A 23,840-nucleotide genomic window follows, 5' to 3' on the forward strand; every position below is an offset into this window, starting at 1 on the left:
TTGATTTGATTGAATTAAAGAAAACAGCCACAACATCGTCTCTTCGACGCTTGCCTGCTTGGAGCTATTCGCATGGGTGTGAGAGATGGTTATTCTAATTGTATTTCCACCAATGTATTGTGTACTTTTAGGGGAGATAGCCATTTGTGTATTTTGTTGCAGCCAAAATGTGGAGTTTAATAGAGTGAATAAAGTTAATGTGCGAAAGATGAAAGAAGTGGCAAGGCAACAGGGAGGGCATGTTATTAAATCCACAAGGACAGCAAGGATTCGAAGAAACACAGAGGCTACTTCAAGTTCTTTGGAGTTTAAACACCTCGAGACCAAGATGAATGAGTTGATGGAATTGCAGGTGAGTTTATCCACACGTGTTGATCATGTGCTTGCCATTTACTTTGTAGAGTTGCATGAACAAGCTAAAGGTTTATACAATGTTGTGTGCAAGAGAAAGCACACCTAGAGTGTTTACAAGTCTCGAGTGGTTTGGGTGGTGAAGTAAGGTAACTTTCGGCAATTGTCTCTGAGACAAGCAGGTTTATGAATTTGTTGTTGAATGATATGTGGGCATCGTTTTGGAGGCTTGGAGATGACTAGTAGCCTGTGATTTGCCAAAGGGGTTGTCGACTACCGTTCTTGCAGTTTCATATGAATGTTAATAGGTTTAATGCCTTGCTACAGCAATTGAGTTGTCAAATGAATGGTCACAATTGAGGAGGACTTGCTCAGGATGAGGCTTATGATCTATGAGTGTCTCACTTATATCTTATTTTAAAGTGCTTGGGCTAGTGCTTTTTTTGTGATGATATGTGCTTCCTTTTTGTGTAACAAGGTTAAGCTAAGTAAAATGTATTGGGTACTTACAATGTGATGTGATGCCTCTTTCTTGAGGTTTGATCTATATAAAGATTTATCATGTCTTGCAATGTGGATACAACTTTATTGTAATATTTGAATATACACCTCTCTCTCTCTCTCTCTCTCTCTCTCTCTCTCTCTCTCTCTCTCTCCAACATTTGGATGAAGCTTATAATCTATTGCTATCTCGCTTATGTTATTTTGAAGTGCTTCAACCACTACTTTTTTTGTGATAATATGTGCTTCCTTTTTTTGTAACGAGACTAAATTGAGTAAAATGTATTAGGTACCTACAATGTGGTGTGATGTCTCTTTCTTGACGTTTGATTTGTACAAAGAATTATCATTATCATGTCAAACAATGTGGATATAACTTTATTCATTTTTGTGGTGTAATGCATGTGAGTAATATTCTCTAATTGTAATGTTTGAATATTCCTCTCTCTCTCTCTCTCTCTCTCTCTCTCTCTCCAACGTTTGGTTCAATTTATAGCAACTTGAATTAGATTAGAGTAATAATATGCATTTTTCTATCTTTTTAAAGAGTTTGTAAACATTGATCGCATTTATAATTCTATGTATGTATCCATTGTCTCTTTGTTGAGGTTTGATCTATAGAAAGACTTATTATGTCTTGCAATCTAGAGAGAAAACTTCATTGATTTTTGCAATGTAGTATGTATCAAAGAGTAATATTCTCTATAAAATACTTGGATATGGACATCTCTCTCTCTCTTTCTCTCTCTCTCTCTCTCTCTCTCTCTCTCTCTCTCTCTCTCTCTCTCTCTCTCTCTCTCCCCCAATATTAGTTTCAATGTCTAGGAACTTGCTATGGATTAGAATAATTTGCATTTTTTCTATTTTGAAGTGTTTGTAAATATTAAATAATTTTTATTTTTAAGTATATTGCCTCTTTCTTGAGGTTTGATCTATAGAAAGGCTTATTATGTCTTGCAATCTATAGAGAAGAGTTCATTGATTTGAGAATCCTAATGTTTTAGGTATATTGCGCATTCATGTTGAAGAGTGATGTTTAGGTTTGAGTTATAGGCTTTGGGGGATCGCTTGCTGGTTAAATATAGTTTTTTTTCGTTTGTCTTTGGATTAGATATCTAATTGTATAAAGCATATAAAAATATATGATGATTCTAATTTTAGTTGCTATTATTCCTTGTGCGTAAGAGGATTGTGTTGATTTAAATTATTGTAGTATTTTGGATTATGTGATTCTAGATTGATTCTACTTTTAAGTCATTTTGAAAATACTAATCCCAATCAAGTTTCTCCTTGAAATAATGCATGGTCTCTCTTGATGTGTAGGCTTTGTGAGAATCCAATCAATATGGAATTTTTGCATTAGACAACTAGCAGGGATTATGTGTTACATATTCATAGGCATAGAGTCAACTCTACGCGATATAGACGATGACAGGTTACTAGGCTTAGGGCTCAAATGGCAAACATGATCAGAGGAGGCACAAAGAGATGTGTTCTACTATAGTTGAGTGTCAGAACGTTTTGCAAGGAGGGGCTCTAAATCATGGTAGCTTGATTCATGAGGGACTTCGCAAATTGATTGAGCAACAGTTTGCTAATGATTATAATTGTGATGCTAAAAATCACCAAAATATAGGAAATCTTGTGATTAATGAGTCATATATCAATAATGCTCCAACCTTTAGTCCTTGAAATGGAGGTTATTGCTTCATTTTACATGCTTTACTTGCAATGAATAATCATCCTGCAACTACAATATTGCTATTTCAAGACCCGATTGTGCATTCCATGGGGAGTCTTTTTGAGATATGCTAAATTGTGGAGATGTGAGGCTCAAGTGTAGGGGTTAGTTTTGTTTGGTAAACATTGTTGTCGAAATGGAAAAGTAATATTACGACCGTTGCAACATCGACCATAGCTATTGCATGATTTATTGCATGGTATGCATGCCTTGTCCTTCCCCATCCATCCATATACCTTCTACTTTTCCTACTTATCAATTAACACCTTTCCTAACTGATTTGCCTACATTTTCAACTAATCATTCTTTAGCTTATTCCTCATTTTATGATTTTGCCTACCCATCTCTTGATCCTCTTTTACTCATTCCTCTTCCATCTCCTACCACTTCTATTTCTCAACCCCCTCAGTTGGTTAGTGGGTATGAAGGATTTAATCAGCAGATTCCAAGAAGAAGAGGATGGAGCTCAACTAATTCTCTCACAGGACCATAGATTAATTGCCCATTAATTCTAGGGGATTGGACAATTGCTAGTCAAGTGTACCAAAATTATCTCCATTTTTCCCAACAATATTAACAATCTCTAGATCCTTCAGTGAGATTGACAGTCCATTTTGCTTGGTACCTAGCATATATGCATAAGCATTCCCATAACGATCAAAAGGCCATTCCTAAGCTTTGTATGAATATCAATGTGAACATTGATTCCCAACAATTGGATGTCCTATATTTTCATGCCCTTTGTTTACCTAGTAGATACCTTGTTCTGCTAGAATGGATGTGATGTCTTCAATTCTTTCAGAATCCTCCAAAATCTTTTGTAGATGAGTCTTTATCCATAGATCGCTTTTGTAATCATCAAGCCTTCAAGAGGGATCACCTTCACTGATACCCCTGAATGTATCTTCTATACTTCTTAATTATATATTTTTTGGAGGTGCCATTCAGATGGTTGTTTTGTGTTTGTGATATATTAATTTTTATGTGATGAGTTCGTGCTGGTTGAATAATTTGTTCAAAAGTTCTCTTTTCAACTATTGATGGTGATGGTGAATGGCAAGCCTACGATGCAAAGTTGAGGAACCTCTTATATCATTTATGAAATTTTCATGACTTTTTATTGTTTATAAGATGTGTTAATGCATAACGATGTTTTCCTTTAGTTGTATTCTTTCTTAGATACAGGTGACAAAGTTAGGGTCGTATTTAGGTGATTATTGAAGATACTCAAGAATATCAAATTGAGCTTTTTACTAAACTTACATTCTTCTTTTCCTTAGGTCGCAAGGACGCTTCCTTTCTAAGTGTGGGGATATGTTGAGAGTAGAAAAATATTGAATTTTTGACTGATTTTTGTTGTTTTTGAGGTCTGAATGGTTGATTTTTGATGGATTTTGAGTGATGTATGGTTGTTTTTTGAAGTGTTTGAGAGTGTTTTGGGTGATATTGATTATATTTTGGAAGCTCATGATAATTCTTAGTGAAAATATGAAGCTTTGTGATGTTCTGATAGGTTCTGTTGAGGTTTTGATTGGTTCTGATGCCTTTTGTGTAGCTTCTGTTTTGTTCTGGATTTTCTTCTGTATGAAGTATGGATTGATAATTGATGAAGGTTGAGGTCTTTTGAAAGCTTATTAAATAGTTTTTGATAGTTTGGAATGGTTTTGGTATGAGTTATGAGGATTTGCTATTCTTTGATGACATTTTGCAACCTTCTGTAGAGCCTCTATCTTTGTTCTGTCTCTACTCTGTTCCTGTTTTGTTCTGTTCTGTAGATCTTCTATAAGTATTCTGTAGAATGTATGTGTGACTTTGGGAAAGTTTTCTAACTTTTGGAAAGGATGAATCTAAGTTCAAAAGAGCTAAAACAAATGGAAGAAGTAGTTGCTGAAGAATAAAGAGAAGACTGAAGTGACAGTGACAGTAGTGAGCTATGAAGAGACACTGTAGTGGCTCTGGTGCCCTTTCATACCTCCCATACCTCTTGGGAGGTGCATCCATGGCCTAAGAAGGATCATTAAGTACCATTATTGAGTATTTTAGTGAGGAGATGATGTACTATTGTGAGAGAGAGAGAGAGAGAGAGAGAGAGAGAGAGAGAGAGAGAGAGAGAGAGAGAATCAAAGATAACCAATTCTATCAAAACAATGTATCTTTCTATGAGAGATTGAGAGAGAAAACTATGAAGACATTGAAGATGAATACTATGTGATTGATTTTCATTCAAAAGTGGTGTATTCTTTTATGTTCCTTGTTCTATTGATGGATTCTATGAATATGTTGAAGATTATGGTTGATTCTATCAAATCCGTGGGAGATATCTACTATGATGCTGCGTGAAGATTTGTTGTTTTCATTGTTTTGGTCATCAAAAGAATGAAATAAAATCTTGTTGATGTTACAATATAAATTTTATTGCAGTAGAATCCCCTTTTCCTTGGTGTTCCTCCACTGCTAGTCAAGTGATTCTAGGTAGAGGTGTTAATCGTGTCATAGTGGATGCTTACCCTGAGTCTCCTCAGAGTGAGAGAGCTCATTGATCCTCTACTGAACTAGAAACAGTAGATGATCCATCTGGTAGTGAGACGTCATCGAGCAATGGATCTAAAGAAGGGTCCACTACAAAGGACATTTATCAGATAACATTGAATGAGCCAATAGAGCCTCAAGATCGAATAAGATATGCGAACATTATTGAGTTGGACCTTGGTACACCAAATGATTCACGGCCAATCAAATTAGGTTCCATGCTCAGTTTGGAAGAGAGAGAGGACTATTTGTCCTTAATTTGAGAGTTTCACAACATCTTTGCTTGGAGCTATGACAAACTTAGGGACATTTCCCCTAGTCTGGATGTGCATACTATTCCTGTAAATGAAGGTACCCGTCATGTATATTAGAAAGTAAGGCGTATGCCTTTTGAACTAAGGGACGGGATGTTTGAGGAGCTACAGAAGTTGTGGAAAGTGGGTTTGATCTTCCTTGTTCAGCTTACTAAATGGTGTTCACCAGTTGTGATAAGAAAGAAGAATAATAATCAAATCCGACTTTGTGTAGACTTTAGAGAGCTGAATAAGAAAACTGTTAAAGACTACTACCCATTGCCATTTATTGACCAAATTTTGGATCAATTAGCAGATAGGGAAATATATTCGTTCATGGATTGCTTTGCAGGGTATAACCAAATGGCGATTGCTAAGCAAGACAAGCTAAAAACGATATTTATTACTGTATTCGGTACCTTTGCATACCATGTGATGGCATTTGGTTTATGTAATGCACCTGGTTCGTGGCAAAGAACAGTTGACAAGACCTTTGGTGACCTCTCCCCAGAGGAGTTGAAAGTATTCGTTGATGACCTTGGGGCAGCCACCACAAGAGAAAGGTAGTTGATCATCTTGCAGAAGTGTTTTGAGCGTTGCAGACAATTTTGCATAGGTCTTAACCCATGGAAGTGTGTCTTTAGAGTACCTTATGAGCTATTTTTAGATTATATGGCTAGCTCAGTAGGAATTATGATTGACCCTAAAAAAATCAAGGTCATAGTCGCCATGAGTCTACCGCGTACTCTAAAGGAGGTGCATAGCTTTCTGTCATTTGTTAAAAATAATATATGAGCATAATAGTGCTCTTGCATTTGTGTCACTTGGTACCAATGTTGATGAGCTTTTGTCTATTGTGGGAAATTCTTATACCTTTAACGTGCATGGCTCCATTTATCATCATATAGGCCCTTTAATTCCTAATGTGCAACGACAGGAAAGGCCAAGATTTGCACAACTTTATATTTATGATACTAAGCATGAGCTATCTAATCAGTGGATGCTATGCCTAAATTATTGCCAAATTTGCTTGGGGAGCTTCAGTTTATGATGCATCAACACAATGCATGTGCACAAGCTTTTAGATCCATGGGTATGTAATTGCAAAACAATCCCTTGCATGATTTGAGAAGGACTATTTTTGGGGTTCAATAGGCTAATAGACAATACTTAGCTCTAGTGGCAATTGAGGTTGTGGCTATCATGGCAGGACAAGGTGATGAGAATACTCTTGATCATCGAGGCATACATGTTTATAGTTGAGATGGACAATGCATTGCTATTTCAAACCTGCATATGGCATATATGCCAATGCTATAAGTTCTTCTTTTTCCTGTAGGTGATGATTGTTGGTATGTAAAGGTACCTTATAGTGGTGTTAATGCTCTAATTAATATACATGGATTGTCTAATAAGGATTGTGTTACTCAAATGCAAATTTATGCATTTCGATTACAAGTGTATGAGGACACTGAGGTGTGCATGTTACGGCGTGGTCGATTATTTGCAACAATTTATTGTTGATGCTTATTGTAGTATAGAGCAATGTAGGTTGGCTTAGTGTTGTCAGAATCAATCGGTTTTACACTCGGAAGCTTATAAGGGCTTAGCAGATATAATGGGAGTGATGGATGATGGGCTAGTGGGAATTATTGGTGCCTCTGTTGGTAAAAGGGTAGTTTTGCCATCTTCTTTTATTGCTGGGCCAAGGCACATGTATTAGTTGTATCAGGATGCCATGGTTATAGTACAAAGTAAGGGAAAACTTGATCTCTTTATAATGATGGTATGTAATCCAAAGTGGTTAGAGATAACTGATGCTTTGTTGCCTGGACAAACTACTTATGATCGTCCTGATTTGACTACTCGAGTCTTTCATAAAAAACATGTTGATATGATGCATATATTGTTGAAAGGAATCTATTTGTGTGAATGTTGTAGGCTATGTTAGTGTGATTGAGTTTCAAAAGCGGGGGCTACCGTATTCTCATACTTTGCTAATTTGGGAGCACCCTTTTAAACCCTCTGAAGCATGCCATTATGATAGATTTGTTTGTGTTAAGTTTCTTGATAAAGCAAAGTTTTCAACTTTATTTGAAACTATTTCAATATGCAATGTCCATGGTCCTTGTGGTGCAATGAATCCCAAGAGCCCTGACATGCACAGTGGTCGATGCACTAAAAAATTCCCTTGAAGGTTTGTGAATGTAACAATTGTTGATAGCTTTGGCTATCATGTTTATAGAAGATGAGATGATGGAAAGATGGTCACAATAAAGGGTAATACTATTGATAATCGATGTATTATTCCATACAATCCTTACTTGAGTAAAAAATACAATGCACATATAAATGTTGAGGTATGCTCAATGGTGGCAACTATTAAGTATTCGTATAAGTATATATAGAAGGGACACGATCGTGCAACCATTATATTTTATGTTGGAAACTCAGGGTTAAATGGTATGACCTTGCGCGAAGTGGATGAGATCGAGAGTTATTCAGATGCACGGTATGTTTCTGCTTCAAAAGTGTGTTGGCGAATATATGACTATGCATTCCACAATGAGAAGCATGATATACAATGGTTATAGGTGCACTTGCCTGATGAGAATTGTGTGGTGTTTCAAGATATAGACAATATATAAGATGTTATGCAAAACGAATATATTAGGAAAACTACTCTTACGAAATAGTTTGTGTGCAATCGTATTCATCCAGAGGCTCGAGCTATTCGCTATCAAGACTTCTTGGTGTATTGGGTGTGGAATGCACAACGAAATGTATGGACAAAGAGAAAGAGTGGAAATACATATGGTTGAATATACTTTGTGCCACCCACATCTGGTGAGCGTTATTACTTGTGAATGCTCTTAACAGTGTATCGAGGATGCATGTCTTTTGATGATTTGCATACTGTTGGCAACGTGGTGTACAACACCTTTAAGGAAGCTTGCATTGCAAAGGGCATGTTAGAGGGTGATGATGAATGTGTTATGTGCTCAGAAGAAGCTGCATCTATACAAATTGGTGACTGGTTGCATGCTTTGTTTGCTGCAATTTTGGTCTTCTGTGAGCTTGCGTAGCCTGGCCAGCTTTGGGATAGGTTTATGTCACCAATGGTAGAGGATATTTTGTATAAGTTACAACTAGAGCATGTGCATATATATTCTGTAGTTCTACAACAAGAGGCATCAAACAGGGCTTTATTGCATCTTTAGGATCTTTTACAATAGTATGGGTGAAGATTGTCTGACTTTGATGGATTGCCAGAACCTCGTCGAATAGATTATCAAGTTGTGTACTAACCCTCTTTTAGAAGATGAATATGCATATGATATACTAGAGTAACATAGAGTTTGTGTTTCTATGGATGCAATGTTGAATGACGAACAGAGAGCTGCATATAATGCAATTATAGGTGCTATTGGTGGAAACTCTAGGGATGTTTTTTTTAAAAATGATCTGGTAGGTCTGGAAAGATATTTCTTTACAAGTGTTTACTTGCTAGTTTGCGCAATGATCGACATATAGCATTAGCAACAACATCATCTGGCATTGCTGCTTTGCTTCTATAGGGCGGTCGTATTGCTCACTCGAGATTTAAAATTCCATTAGATCTATGTAGTCGATCCACCTGTAATATTCATGTTCAGAGTGATCTTACTCAATTGTTCAGAGAGTCGAGCCTTATTTTGTGGGATGAGGCTCCCATGATGCACATGTTTGCATTTAAAGCTATTGACAGAACTTTAAAAGATGCTATGAGCTGTGATAAACCATTTGGTGGAAATGTCACTTTGATTGAAGGTGATTTTAGGCAGATCCACATGCCTGGGCAAGGTGATAAGGAGCCAAAAGTGGCAAGGAAGACCACATTTTGCATTGCAGGGTTTCAAGAGAGCTGGAGAGAGGGAGAGAAAGCTTCATTGCGTGGACTTGCTTCGATCTTGCCATCGAGGAGTTCTTTGCCCACCACAAGTAATTCCACACCTTCCCCTACATGAATAGCTTGGATTTGGAGGTGCTTGATCAGTACGAAGGCCTCGATCGCTCAACATGACGAATTCTGTGGACTTCGACGAAAAACACATCGCGCTCGGCCCGTTCGAGTGATCGCAATTCTCGGCCAAGTCCTAGAATCGGCCCTTGGCCCCATCTTGTATTTGGCCCTCGGCCCACTCGACTCGAACACCCACTGCTCAGCCCATCCAAATCGACCACTCGGACAAACTTAATATTTGGCCCAACTTGGCCCTTGGACCACTCAGTCCTCAACCCACTCGGCCCTCGGACCAACCGAATTCACCCTTCAGACCGCTTGCATTCGGCCCACCTGACTCAACCCTTGACCATTCGGACGGGCCGAATCGGGCATTTGGCCCTTGCAATTTGGACCTGCTAAGTCGAATTTGGATTTTTTCAAAATTCTAACCTGTAGATTCTGAAACCGACCAGAGACCCCATAGAGCCAAAAGCACATCATAGATCTATCACTAGACTGAAATCTAGAGCAAGTAGTTCAAAACTTGGCTATAAATGGTCCTTCAAATTGCACATGGCGTCTACCGTAACGGCCATGCGGGATGGGGGGGATTGCCCCCCCGGACCCCTGCAGAGGGGGCTTTGCCCCCCTCCGCACCTCCCCCAAGTAGGCTAGAGAGAAAACGCGCGCGGCAACAAGTCCTCCAAATTAGATCCTAGTGTAGTAAGGGTTTTGCACAAGCATAGGTCCTCACTTGCAAAACTACAACCAAAATGCCAGGACCAAACAAAGACAAGCAGAGACCCTTGAATCTCAATGGGCCAATCTAACCAACGAGGGCAAAAAGGCCACACTACAAAAACACAATATGTGTTGCATTTGGACTACATCTAGTCAAAGCGGAAAGCGACAACATCAAGTTACAACTGCGAGGATGATTAGATATGACAGTCCTGACGATAGATACACCTTGAATAGCACTGCACAGACAATCCAAGTTGTCCGTGGAGAATCCACATCTGGTCGTGCAATTGGGGACTCAAGGGCATTTGTCAAAGGGCTTAAATTTATAAGCCAAGACTCGAAAGATGAAGACATAGTACTGCTTGCTTATCTTAGGATCAAACTCACCGCGAAAAGAGAGCACATTGTCAATGCTCTAATTAATAAAGGAGTAGATTTTAATATCTTGACCTATGAAGCATAGACCCTACTAGGCCAACCAGAGCTCACACTGGCTAATGCAACTCTTAGTCCTTATGAGGGACAACCCACAAGCATTTATAGGAAAGTGAAAAATCCTTGCGATAATTGAAACTAAAAGCTTGCTTATCCTATTTCATGTTCCTCCAAATAGTGCTAATTATGAAAAGGAAACCCTCTTAGGAAGACCCTTCACAAGGGCGACCAAGTGTGAAGCCAATTATGTAGCATAGAGGATACACTTGACACTACCGGGTGTAAGGATAGTCACAATCTTTAGCAAGGGTGACCTCATCGAATCTCGAGGGAAAGGCAAGGAAGGTACTAACATAACAAGCAAGCCTAGTAACGAGAGCAAGGACCTTTTGAAAGAGTTGATACAAGCACATGTTGAACAATGAGAACTAGTAAGTGAGACCATGCTTGAAACAAGAAGGTTAGGAGACAATGCCAAGGATGGGCTTTGGACTTACAAATATCATAGAAGGCCCCAAAAGAAGCCCAAGCCTTATAGATAAAGGCATCGATGAAGAGCCATCACAACATTGCGATGGATATCCAAAGTGTTGCTACGTGCTCAAGGGTATTACATAGGTAATCAATGGATTTGGGTACCAAAACCCCCTGCTGAACCACCTCTGTCAGCTAAAGGCCAAGACGTATCAAGAGCAAGCTAGAGCAGGAGGAAATCTAAACGAAAGAGCAGCTCTCCAGTCAAAAACATTGGAGTGGCACAATCTCTCACGATTGAAATCAAGAAACCAAACGAGACTATTCGAAAGGTAGATTCTTAGTCTAGCGTGCTTAATAAGCGGACATAAGATGTAATTGTTGAGTGTGCACAAAAACCATTAGTGCCCAAGGAGCCATTGACTTTCCAAGTAGATAATGAGCATCCAACCAGTGTCAATGCCACTTAGGAGTCCCAAGTCTCCTACACCATCTTTCCCTAAACGGACACGAGAAGCACAACAACGGTCTTTAAGTGCAGCTACTCAAAATCTCAATCTCTATCTCCATCTAAGCTTCCAAATGTCCAAGAGGCGGGAAATGATACCACCCTTGGCTCTCAACCTAAAGATAGGCCTGTGCAACCCATCGTGACTAGCTCAATTTATGCACAATCTACACAAGTGAATGTGCAAAGGGCAACAAAAGACACGACCACGTCTGATCTGTTTAAGGACTTGACACCGCAATCCACCAACAATAGCCAGTCCACTAAACTAGCGGTTGTCAGTTCCAATCAGGAATCAGAGGAGGAGCTAAACAAAGGAGAATTAGCTGAAGAGCTAGACTCTCCAAAAAGAGAGGCAGTTGTACCCCCACAACCTAGCAAGGCTATTCAGTAGGCCACAGCCGGGTCCCATAAGGACACACCAGAGAAAGAGAATGCTGAGGCCCAACCAAACGCATCAACGATTAACCTAGTTGAGGGTCATAAGCCCTTAAAGGAGACATTGCAATTGCCCAAGAAAAAGAAAACAAAACAATAGAAACAATGGTAGTTGCAAGTGGTAGTAGACGCCAAGACGATCAAGACCAAGAGCACTAAAGAGCTGAGGAATAAAACATCAAGCCCATCCACCAATGAACTCATTGCCATCTCCCCTAGCAATGATGAAACCTTAGACACATTCGTGTGTTCTGAAAAATCAAAGCAACCATCACTATCAATGGTTGCTTGCAACACTCAATCCACCGACAACAAAATTTGCATTGACCAATCAAGAGTGAATACAACACTGTCACAATAGGGTGACAAATCTATACCAGTTGCATCCAAGGAGAACCATGATGCAATAATATCAAAACCTCAGGAAAAATACAAAAACCCCGAGACTATAAGCAATCCTAGCATTGACCAATCTTGCTCATCTAGGCCTGATCCCCCAGCTATGCTTAAGCCTAGAAAAACTCCTAGAATCTTGCATGAGATAGTAACCGAGCAAGCCCTCATTGAACATCGAAGTGTGACAGAATGCTTAACTGAGTTGGATGCTAAGCTCAAAGTATTCTCACATGTCTACATCCTTGTAGACATGGGCGCATTCCCTATGGAGCAGCTTGAAGAATACTTGCCATTTTCCCTAACTTGGGAATAGCAAGAACATTTTGACAAGCACTAGGACAGGCTCCTACATGATCGCATGCGACTCATCTCTGACGAGAAAGCCGATGAACTATGCTTAGCTGTGACATTCAATGATATGCTCTGCCAACCAAATCCCTTAGAGATAGAGCAACTAAAGTGACAATTAGAGGGTCGAAGTCAATTTGAAAAATGTTGGTTTGAAAACAGCATTACAATGGCCGAACTGGGAGCCCAGATTATGACGCGGTCTTAGAGAAGTGATTGGCTAAATGGTGGTCTCAAAGAGACCCAACCTATGTGGTGCCAACTTCCTTTCAAGTATTGATTGCCATTCGGGGTATGGACTTAGCCGGAACTAGCCAAGAGAACTCTCTGGTTGATAAGCTTTTCATTGAGGAGGAGTTACATGTTGCCAGTAGACTCGGACAAGGTATCATGCTACTCGATGTTGCAAAATATCTATTGTTATTGAGTAAGTTGCCATGAGCACTGGATGTGTGTGCCACACTCCAGTACAATCCTAAATTCTACAATTGGTTTTTATCCTCATGAAGTGACATGGATTCATAAATATGTATGTAAATAAAAAACGAGTTTTGTGACCCTGTATAGATAATATCAACACACACACGCAATGATAGTCAAGTACAAGGAGAAGAGTTGGGTTTGACAGGCTGAGCTCCTTAGGTCCTCCTCTCACCACACGTTTAAAAGTCGTGTGACCATTCTTACCTCCAAGTGGAGGGCATGCAACCCTCATTGCTGCCATAGGAAGCCCTGACCAACAATCTGTGACGATGTGGATGGGGGGCCATCCCCTTTTATACACCTTTCCCCTTTTTGGTCTATCCTTATGGGGATGACACTCCATCATAACCAGTCCACGCAACTTAGCATAAGCCAAGATTTGCTAATGACTGGAATACGCCCCGCAGTCGAAGCAGGACGAATATCATCACGGGGGCCGTCTCTCTACAACAAACACTGCATACCTCACCTCACCCCTCCTTGTCATATGCGCTTGATAATCCACTGCTTAATCCCTTTCATGCAAATAATTCTATCCTGCCTCAAAGCCTAACCTTGGTTCACATTTTGCAGATTCCCCCATAACAGTAGCCGTCATGGAGCACACAATGCAGCTGGCATGCAAGGAAGCTCTCCGCAGTCGGAGGGAGCATAGGGCATTAGCGTCTCCACCAGAATGCTACGTGCCTACTCTAAAGAGGTACGTGAGGAAAAGAGGCCCCAAGCGACACCGCCCAAGATGCAGGCCGAATACTCTCCAAGCCAAGAGGGCAATGGCTCAAGGGAGTACCCGAGGTGAGCGACACTGGCCTGTAGGCCCTCACCAAACACTCGGACACCAGGTGCTCGGAAGAGGAGAAGGGAGCCAGAAACAAGAGGGAATTTGATGACCTATTTAAAAGCATTCTTGAAACAACTGTAGCTAAGGACTACACCATTCGAGTCCGAGCCGATATCTTCCCTGCCTAGCCTTACAGGAGCCCACCACGGCACAACCCTAATCGTCTGATCACCCAAATTCACCCCACCTCATACAAATGGAATAGGCCCTATGTTGCATAAGTTGCTTGTCAAATGCCATCTTTTCATAACTTTTTGTCCTTAAGTGGTTAAAGGGACATGCTTCCCAACTGTACAAACTTCCCTTATTGACTACTAATATAGGTCACGTCTTTAATAAGTGTCGATGATATGCATCACAGTCAGCACCATAGGATTTTGATAAAGTAATACATTTTTATGTTGCATTTGTCATTATAATTTATGCATGTGACTTGCATATACTCTCACGAAGTGTCAAGTGGATGCAGGACGACGTAGGCCTTTGTACAAAAGTGTTCAATGCCCAAGTCACCGCAAGACCACCAACCTCACAAAGAGCCATGACGAAGCCACACCGTCAAATGCAAAAATCACCCTTGCCGATCACCCACATCGCATGGCCCAAAGCATGATCAGTGGCCACTCTCTCTTTCTGGGTCAAACTCTACAACTAGAACTCATGGTAGTTGTTACCTCGATTGTACCAACATCGCAGGTTACAAAGAGGTTTTGTAAAATCTCCAGTGTATCTCCCCATCTCAACAACTGTTCCTCTAGCAATGAGGCTGGGACACAATCATCGTTGTAATATCCAGTTTCGCAACCTTTGAATCTTGACATTTCCCAATCTAATTGAAAGGCTGATATCCTTAATGTATTGCAATGATTTTACTCATGTTATTCTTTATTTTAAAAAAAGTGGGAAAGAAAATGAAAGAATAAAAAGAAAAAAGAAAAGAAATAAAAACACTTACAATCACAGCACGACACCTAGGGGTCCTCAAATTAGGTATGCCCAGTGACCTTGGTTGGCTGGCTCCGTCCCTAGTCCCCTAGCCCTCTACACATCCCCCACAATTGTTCAAGGCACATCAAGGGTAGGACATACCTAGGGAGCTTGTCTCGCCTATGATTAAGCCTGTCACCCTAATTCATTTTCACGATTCCTTTTTGCACTCCGTCTTAGTATCATTGGAAACGATCGTGGTAAGCACCGCACGAATGGCCATGAAAAGTATACCGTACTCATCGAGCAAACCCAATAGCTACTAGCTATCGAAAGTTTGGTGTCAATGTGTTAAATTATGCTACATTGTGATGTCACAATGCAAAGGATGTCTCATACACCTTCCTGTGTACTTCTCAACATGGAAAACTTTGATTCATCCACACATTGTTATGAGGAACCAGACCTGTGGTCTTCTAACTACGTAATTTCTAAGTATGTACGAGCACTCACATCATATCTGCACTAAAATATATACACAGTTTGGGTCCTCAAGTGCAGGACAATACTCTTAGCTTTCTTAGAGTTTGACTTGTCTCCCAAACTAATCAAACTACGTCTTGTGCACGATAATAAGACTAGCACTATCCCCAGGGAAAGACCACATATGAGAGGTTTTCAATTGCAGGTATTGAAGACTCCAAGGAAAGTGTCATTTACCCTTCATCAACACTCAACTCAGAATTCTTATCCTTTATCATCATGCAAGCTCACCAAGAATTGTCAGCCGTAGAACACCAACACCTATGCCAACCCAGGAGTGCAACTCCCCCGATAAAAACCAGCCCTATCACAAACTTCACCAACCCTACCATCAGCCAACCACCAACCATGCCCCAAAAGACCTTCATCTATCCCAACACCAAAACTCCTCCACGGAAAACCATAGCTATCCTTTCCACCCACATCTTTGATGCATGCCAAAGCCTGCAACCTACAACGATGAGTGCCATGGGACTGGCACTCGTCTAGGAGGGGGGTAATGTTAACCCTCAAACGAACAAGGTGAAAAAGCTGAAAAATCTAAAGCAAAAGACAAGACCAAGGCAAAAGTGAAACAGAAGACGAAGGCACGCCAAGAAGAATGTGGAAACATAAGATGTGCAGAAAAGTCCTAAAGCAAGGAGAAAGGTGCACGAGAAAAATTGCAAGTCATTACTTTTGTAAATTAGGCGCACGACACACCATGATTTATTTTAAGAGTGCTGGGCTCTCACCTGTGCAATTTGTAAAGGTAGATGGGTGGTAGGAAGGAAGCTAGGAAGATAGGAGAACAATGGAAAAAAGGGCCTAGGCCATGGCTGGTCATGTAAAAAAGGGGATAAGGGGATGACTGTCCAAAAGGGATTTAGGGTTTTGTATATAAAGTTGGAAAGTGAATGAGAAGCTCATTCTTGTGTGTGGCCAAAAATGGCTCTCCTCCTCTTCTTCTTCTCCTTGTTCTTGCTTGCTTAAGCTTGTGCTTGAGAGAGGGAGTGTGAGAGTGTGAGGGAGTGAGTATGTAAGGGTGAGGGACCGGGGAGGAGAAGCTCTCCATCTTCTCCTCTCTTCTTCTCTTCTCTTTTCTTCTTTTGTCTTGCTCGCGGCAATGGAGCTTGGAGTGGGGAGCTTGAGGATGGAGCTCGCTTGAAGCTTGGACTTGGATCGTGGAGCTACCGAAGTAATAAGGAGAGGAGGTAACTCGATCGGCCATGGAGATAAGCTCACTACACCCGTAGAGATGGATGGTGTAGGAAGGAAGCTAGGAAGATAGGAGGACAATGGAAAAAAGGGCCTAGGCCATGGCTGGTCATGTAAAAAAGGGGATAAGGGGATGACTGTCCAAAAGGGATTTAGGGTTTTGTATATAAAGTTGAAAAGTGAATGAGAAGCTCATTCTTGTGTGTGGCCAAAAATGGCTCTCCTCCTCTTCTTCTTCTCCTTGTTCTTGCTTGCTTAAGCTTGTGCTTGAGAGAGGGAGTGTGAGAGTGTGAGGGAGTGAGTATGTAAGGGTGAGGGACCGGGGAGGAGAAGCTCTCCATCTTCTCCTCTCTTCTTCTCTTCTCTTTTCTTCTTTTGTCTTGCTCGCGGCAATGGAGCTTGGAGTGGGGAGCTTGAGGATGGAGCTCACTTGAAGCTTGCACTTGGATTGTGGAGCTACCGAAGTACTAAGGAGAGGAGGTAACTAGATCGGCCATGGAGATAAGCTCACTACACCCGTAGAGATGGATGGTGTGTCGGCTATGTGAGAGGTAGCCATTAGTGCTTGGCTTGGAACGCTTTAAGCAATATGCACATGCATGTTTGGCCTTTTGTACATGCATGTAAGAGAGAGAGGGAGGGAGAAAGAGAGTGAGTGGGTGTGAATAGAGAGGGGAGAGGTGTAAAAGGGGTGAGAGATAGAGTAGAGGAGAGGGATAAAAGAGGGGAGGGAGGAAGAGATAGAGGTTTGTAAAAGAGTGGAGATAGATGGGTAGGACACGTGTTAGCATGGGAATACCCAGTTATACTGATGGGGTATATAAGGTGTTGAGAGACCCAATTAGGACATCAATTTATCAATAATCAAGTCTCTTTTACCCTTCCTTCTAGCTTTCATGGTTTCCCTTCTCTTTCTCTCGCTTTCCTATCTTTCTCTCTTCTACTAGTCTTTCTCTCTCTTCTTCTCTCATCTTCTTCCCCTTTCTCTCTCCTCTCTACAGTCTCTTCCTTCTCTCATTCTCTCTCCTAGGTCTCCTTCATTATAGTTGGTATTAGAGCTTAGGTATAACAGCAAGGACAAGAGCTATAAGAAGCAATGATGGAGTACCGCATGGTGCTGGCAGCCTTTCTTGGAGATCGTGCAAAGCTATGGCCAAGTTGGAGGCACTCATGTCAAATTTAGTAGCTCATCACAAATTTTGAGATAAAAATTTAGTGATTCCTAGTTGAAGTTGGCTCACATGAGATAGAAAAGAGTAAAACTACTGCTACTTTTCAAGAAAGACCTTTCTCTTCTTCCCTCAAGCTTGGTTCAGGCTGCCATGGTCTCTCTTTTGATTATATCTCTCATTCCTTACTCCAAAAGATCTACAACATCTTGATGGAAAGCTTCCTTGTGCTTTGCTCTATCATTCAAGCATCCTCTTGAGGTGGATCAGTTCAACCATGTGGGAGACATCTTCAGAGAGATTCATACTGGTTTTCCTTGCCTTTGACTTGTAAGGTTAGCTCCAGTATAGCTTGTGGCTACAAGATACTCATGCCGTGGTCTTTCCTGGGTGGCTTCCTCGGGTTTCAGGCCAAGTGAGTCACTTTGTATTGTACTTGTCTCATTGCATGTGATTCAAGATTGTTCACTATGGCTGGTAGGTGAGCCTGGGCATCAAACTCTACAAAAGGGCTCCCTGAGCAACTGCTGTGTTGAAGGACATGATTGTATTCTCCATTACCCCAGCATGCACAATATTGTCGTTCTTTCTCATCATGTTTCTATTGTTCTTCCCACAACCCCTGTGCCCCCCCACCACGATGACAAGCCATCATTAAAAACCCCCGAAGTTATGCATTTGAGGTCCATGATATTGGTGTGATTGATGTGGTATGTTACTACTGCTACTGCACAATGTTGCTGTCGATGCGTCCTAACGAGCAATAAGGGCATCCGCAACAATAGTTCCAATATTGTGCAACACACTAGAAAGGAAGGTGTGAAGCAAGCAACATGATAAGAAAGAGGAAGGAGTATGTGTCAGAAGGGAAACAACTAAAAGTCTTTTTTGAATGTTTTGCTATAGTAAACTTGCATCATCATCTTCTTGCCTCTTGGAAGGTGTTGCACCTCCTTTGTCCTCTCGGGTCTCCAGGAGAGTCAAGTGGCCATTCGTAGTTTCATGCAACCTCCTTTCTGGACTAGCATTGTTGTGAGGCTTGGCATGACTCTCCATCAAGCTAGTCCCATCACCTGGTATTGCTTCTAATGAAGCAGATTCCACAGCCACTAACACACAACCATCTCAAAACTAAGAAGCCAACTTTTCCTCTGACATTCGAGCTAACTTATCTCCTACTCCTACAATCTCATCATGACACTCTGTCTCATCGAAGAGGTTCTGTTTGTTGAGGACTTATCGGCATTTAGACAGTTTGCTGTCTCAAAAGGCTTAGAAGCCCAAATAGCTGTCTCAATTTGTTGTCCCACATTCGGGGATGTTTTATTAGCCCAGATAATTAATGAAGAAAATGTAAAAAGTTGGAGATGGGAGCATACCAAATGACTGGAGCAGCTATTAATGCCATTCGAGTTTCTAAACTGGAGGTGCAATTTAGCAAGTTTGTGTAGTTAAGAGTAGGGGGAATGAACCTTCAAAATCAAAAGGTAGGTGTCAAGTCTGCATCTACGAGTTCTTAAGTTCCAGATGACTCATGAACCTTAGCTCTAGGCCACCAATTCGAATATGCAAGGAAAGAGGTAAAGAGGGAGATGCTCATTTTTGTAACTTCCCTCAAGCTTTATAGTATCCTGTTGTGATTGCAGAGAAGTGGCACTGCTCTGAACAACACCCATCGTCTCCAAAATTGCCAAGCTCTTTTCTTGCTGTGTTTTGGTGTCTTCTTGTGTGTCAGTGGGACACATAAGTTTGTAGTTGTTGTACAAACTTTTTCTTTCAAATTCAAGTTCATCTTATCTACTTCATCATGTTGTTATAATCGTTCTGCAATGCTTATATGTGCATCAAACACTTCCTCTTGTGTCTTGGATTTATCTACTTTCGGCCCTCAAATTGAATAGGATCAATGCCTTTGCCAACTAACTCCCCAAACAGAGGATAGTGAACAACTAGTTGAGCATGATCCATCTTTTCATCTTCACCTAGTAGAGGCCGCACCTTACAAAATACTATGATGTCTCCACATTGCACACATAGGATCGATTTGCTTGATTTGATGAAGATATGCCAAAAATTGCAATGATTAGTCCTCCTTTCCCCCCACCAAGAGCCCTGCCAAGGAGCCCAATCGCAGGGGTTGGAAGTGCAATGGGTGGATAGGTTCAGCAGAGGCAGCTGGGCACTTTGCCTTATTACAAGAACCTCCATGGCAACCATTTCTCCATAGGTAGGCCGCAGAATGGAGACACCACTAATGCCATCATGTCAAGATGGTTGCAATCTACTAGCCTGCAGCATTTGGCATCTCCCACCACATCCCATGCATTGGATCCTCGCCTCCTCCCAAACTTGTTGAGTGAGGATTACCTCAAGGCACAAATGTGGACAAAGAATTGTGATGAGCCTTATGTAGGGGATGGGAAATGGATTTTCAGGAACTCTGCAATTGTGCCATCTTCAGAGGTCTGGATGGCCCAACAGGAGGGGAGACGACATGATGTATATAGAGTAGGAGGAAAACTTTATGAGCTCTCTTCTCTCACTTCTCAGTAGCAGCAAGTGATGGATCCCCTTCATCGACTTCATAACCATCATCAACAACAGCAAGGAGCTAGCTTTTATTCTTCCTTCTTCTCGCCTAAAATGGCTGCAGATCTAAAGCTCTCTGTTCCTGCCACTAGTCAAATCACTCAAGCATGGCAATCTGCCTCTTCTTCCTCAAGCATGGCAGATCTGAAGTAGGATTATGCAAGGCATGGTGTGCATGGCTTGGAAGACAGACAGAAATTGTACAGGCTTATAAAGTCCAGGAGCAATGGAGGGAAACATTCTGCCGAATTGTTCACTTCACCTCCTCAGGGTTTTGGAAAACAGAATGTTATTGATGGCTTATCATCACCTGAATTGTGTGGGGATATTAGCGCATGGATATTGGACCTGCACTCCATCGATGGCATATAGCTTCTATTTGAGAATGCTGTTCATTAACCTTTTGAGGCTTCTCCAATTGCTACCATTTCAGAGAAAGGCTATGCAAATGAAATACTATGGTCCACTAGCAGACCACCAATCAACAAGCTAAGAAATAATGGTGAAAGTAGTCCTATGAGAGTGGCCATATTGGAGAAGGACATTACTGGCAGCACAAACAACCTTGCAAGGATCAAAGTTGTGGTGCGAAAATGACCACTCAACAAAAAAGAGAGAGAACTCGGAAAGAAAAGGACCTTGTGACAATTGATGGGAGTGGATTTTCACTTACTATTCATGAGCCCAAGTTGAAGGTGGACCTTACAACCTATGTAGAAAAACATGATTTTATGTTCGATGCTATGTTGGATGATCAAGTTTCTAATGATGAGGCCTATTATTCCAACCATATTCCAACGTACAAAGGCAACATTCTTTGCTTATGGGCAGACATGCAGTGGGAAGACTTTCACCATGCAGCCTCTACCTCGAAGGGCTTGCCAAGACATCCTAGATTTTATTACAGCACCCAACTTACAAGCATCAGGGATTGCAATTATGGCTTAGTTTTTTTTAGATCTATGGAGGGAAGCTATATGATCTTTTAAATGAAAGAAGGAAGCTTTGCATGAGGGAAGATGTCGCCAACAAGTTTGTATTGTGGGCTTGAAGAAATTCCCTGTCTCAGATGTTGATCTTGTAAAAGATTATATTGAAAGAGGTAATGCATCAAGGAGTACAGGATCAACTAGTGCCAATGAAGAGTCTTCAAGATCACATGCTATTCTGCAGTTGGTGATAAAAAAGCATTCCAACAAGAATGAAGAAAGGGGAGGAAAGCTAGTTGGAAAGTTCTCTTTTATTGACTTGGCTAGTAGTGAATGTGGGGCTGATACAATTGATAATGATCGCCAAACAAGGATTGAGGGTGATGAAATTAACAGGAGTTTACTTGCTCTTAAAGAGTGCATTCGGGAACTAGACCATGAGCAAGGACATATTCCTTTTAGGAAAAGTAAATTGATAGAAGTTTTACGTAATTCTTTCATTGGTGACTCTCGAACTATCATGATCTCATGCATTTCTCCAAATACTGGCTCTTGTGAGCACATTCTTAACACACTCAGATATGCAAACAGGGTGAAGGGTTTATCTAAGAATAGCAATTCAAAGAAGGATCCTAGCCCAAATTCAGTTGTGCAAAGTCAAAGGAGCTAGCAACCAGTTCTCCTCCATTGCTATCACCTGAAAGTTTTGATCAGATCATGGATAGCAGGGTTGCTAAAACTAGTAAGAGACCTATTGATCAAGCAAATTGGCAAGGAGATTTTAATGGTTGGTCTGCACTAGCATCTACTCGGGGTCCTATAACCAGGGAAGACAATAGAATAGCATCATCCTCTAATGATAAAGATCGAGTCATTTTGAGGGATGGCATGTCTAATAGCTTCAATTACCAATGTGATTCTTCGACTGACAGAATTGACCAAGAGAGAGTTTCTCCTCCTGGACGCAAAATTGTAAGGGACGAAAAGACAGAACAATATCATGCATGTATTTTGACTGATGAAAGCAAAATTGATAAAAATGGTGCAATAGCAAGACAAGCTTCAAACAAGGAGGACATTGTTCAAAACATTTCCAATTCCAGGTCCAGGGATACTCCAGACATATTGGTTTCTCAAAATGGATATGACGGTCATATAACTGCTATGCTTGAGGAAGAAGAGGACTTAATTGCTGCCCATAGGCTGGAAGTGGAGGACTTGATGGAGAAAATGCACCAACAAAGAGACAATAGTATCTATAAAAACAAATCAGTCCTGGCTCATAGTTCCGGTTTCTTTTCTCACTCTTGGCATCCCCAAATGAATGCATTGAATGCTGCTCTACAATGACAAGAAGCTCTCTAAGCTGCGAGCCACAACCAATTGATTGAGCAACACAGTCAATTCATGTCTAAGTTGGATCAAGTGATCTCAACCATCTCAGTCACCAACATGCAAACCATGGCAATCAATGACAAACTTGCAGCCCTTACAACTCAAGTTGCTTAAATGGCTACAATTAAAAGGATGGATCAGCATGATTATGAGCAATAGCATGGGCATTCTCATGGACATTATGGGCACCTTGACCACTGGCATGGTTTGGATGTGCAAAGGCAGCATCATGTGCTTACTTATGGTCAGCGTGTATATGATGATTGTGCATATTTTGAGCAGCAACATGCATCTGATGACTATGTATGTTCTTATGAGCTACATTCTAGTCACATACATGGACAACCATCTAGACAGCCTTATGTATATGGGCAACATCATGCAAATGTATATGACCATGTACATGGGGAGCAACAACATTATCAGCAACAGAGTGATCGATATCATTAGCCACTTGATCACTACTATGAGCAACATGTCCCTCCTTGTGAGCAACATGATGCTTCTCATGAACGATGCCATGATGAGAGCATCTCATTGCAGCTTCATGAGCAGGTGCCCCATTAGCCCAAGGCCCTTAAATTTGAATGCCCAGTAGTAGCCACGCATGTGGGACTCATGGACCTAAAATGCCTAGGGGTTGATGTAGTGAATGCAGTAGTGATTGCTGCCTCATCTGGTCCAATTCGACATGGCACAGTGGTTCCCAATGAGTATATGGACAAGTCAATGCATGCTACCGTATGGGTTAGTAAGGATCTTGTGCCACCATTAGTGATTGAAGATGACACCATGAATTACTTCTATGATACATCGGATGCATTGGATCACAATTATTCTTTTGACCCTAGTGGTATGGTGACCTATGCTTCTATGGATGACCCTTATGCTCTTGATGGTTCTCATGTAGGTTATCTATCCTAGGGAAGGAATGGGTTCAGAAAAGCCCTATCTCGATTAGCATTTCACCAATGCAGCCCTCCCCTTACTTCAAGGGTGCAAATTTGATTGAGGAATAGCTAAG

At 41.1% G+C, this 23,840-nt stretch overlaps 1 pseudogene; it reads left to right on the forward strand.

Moving 5' to 3' along the window:
* The first annotated feature begins 208 nt into the window (after nucleotides 1-208).
* LOC148025711 (kinesin-like protein KIN-13A) lies at nucleotides 209-22,771 on the forward strand (annotated as a pseudogene).
* The last annotated feature ends 1,069 nt before the right edge of the window (nucleotides 22,772-23,840 follow it).

The sequence above is a fragment of the Lygodium microphyllum genome, chromosome 14 (genome assembly GCF_053477565.2).
Source record: "Lygodium microphyllum isolate KBCC chromosome 14, Lygodium_microphyllum_v1.1.10, whole genome shotgun sequence".
Taxonomy (NCBI): domain Eukaryota; kingdom Viridiplantae; phylum Streptophyta; class Polypodiopsida; order Schizaeales; family Lygodiaceae; genus Lygodium; species Lygodium microphyllum.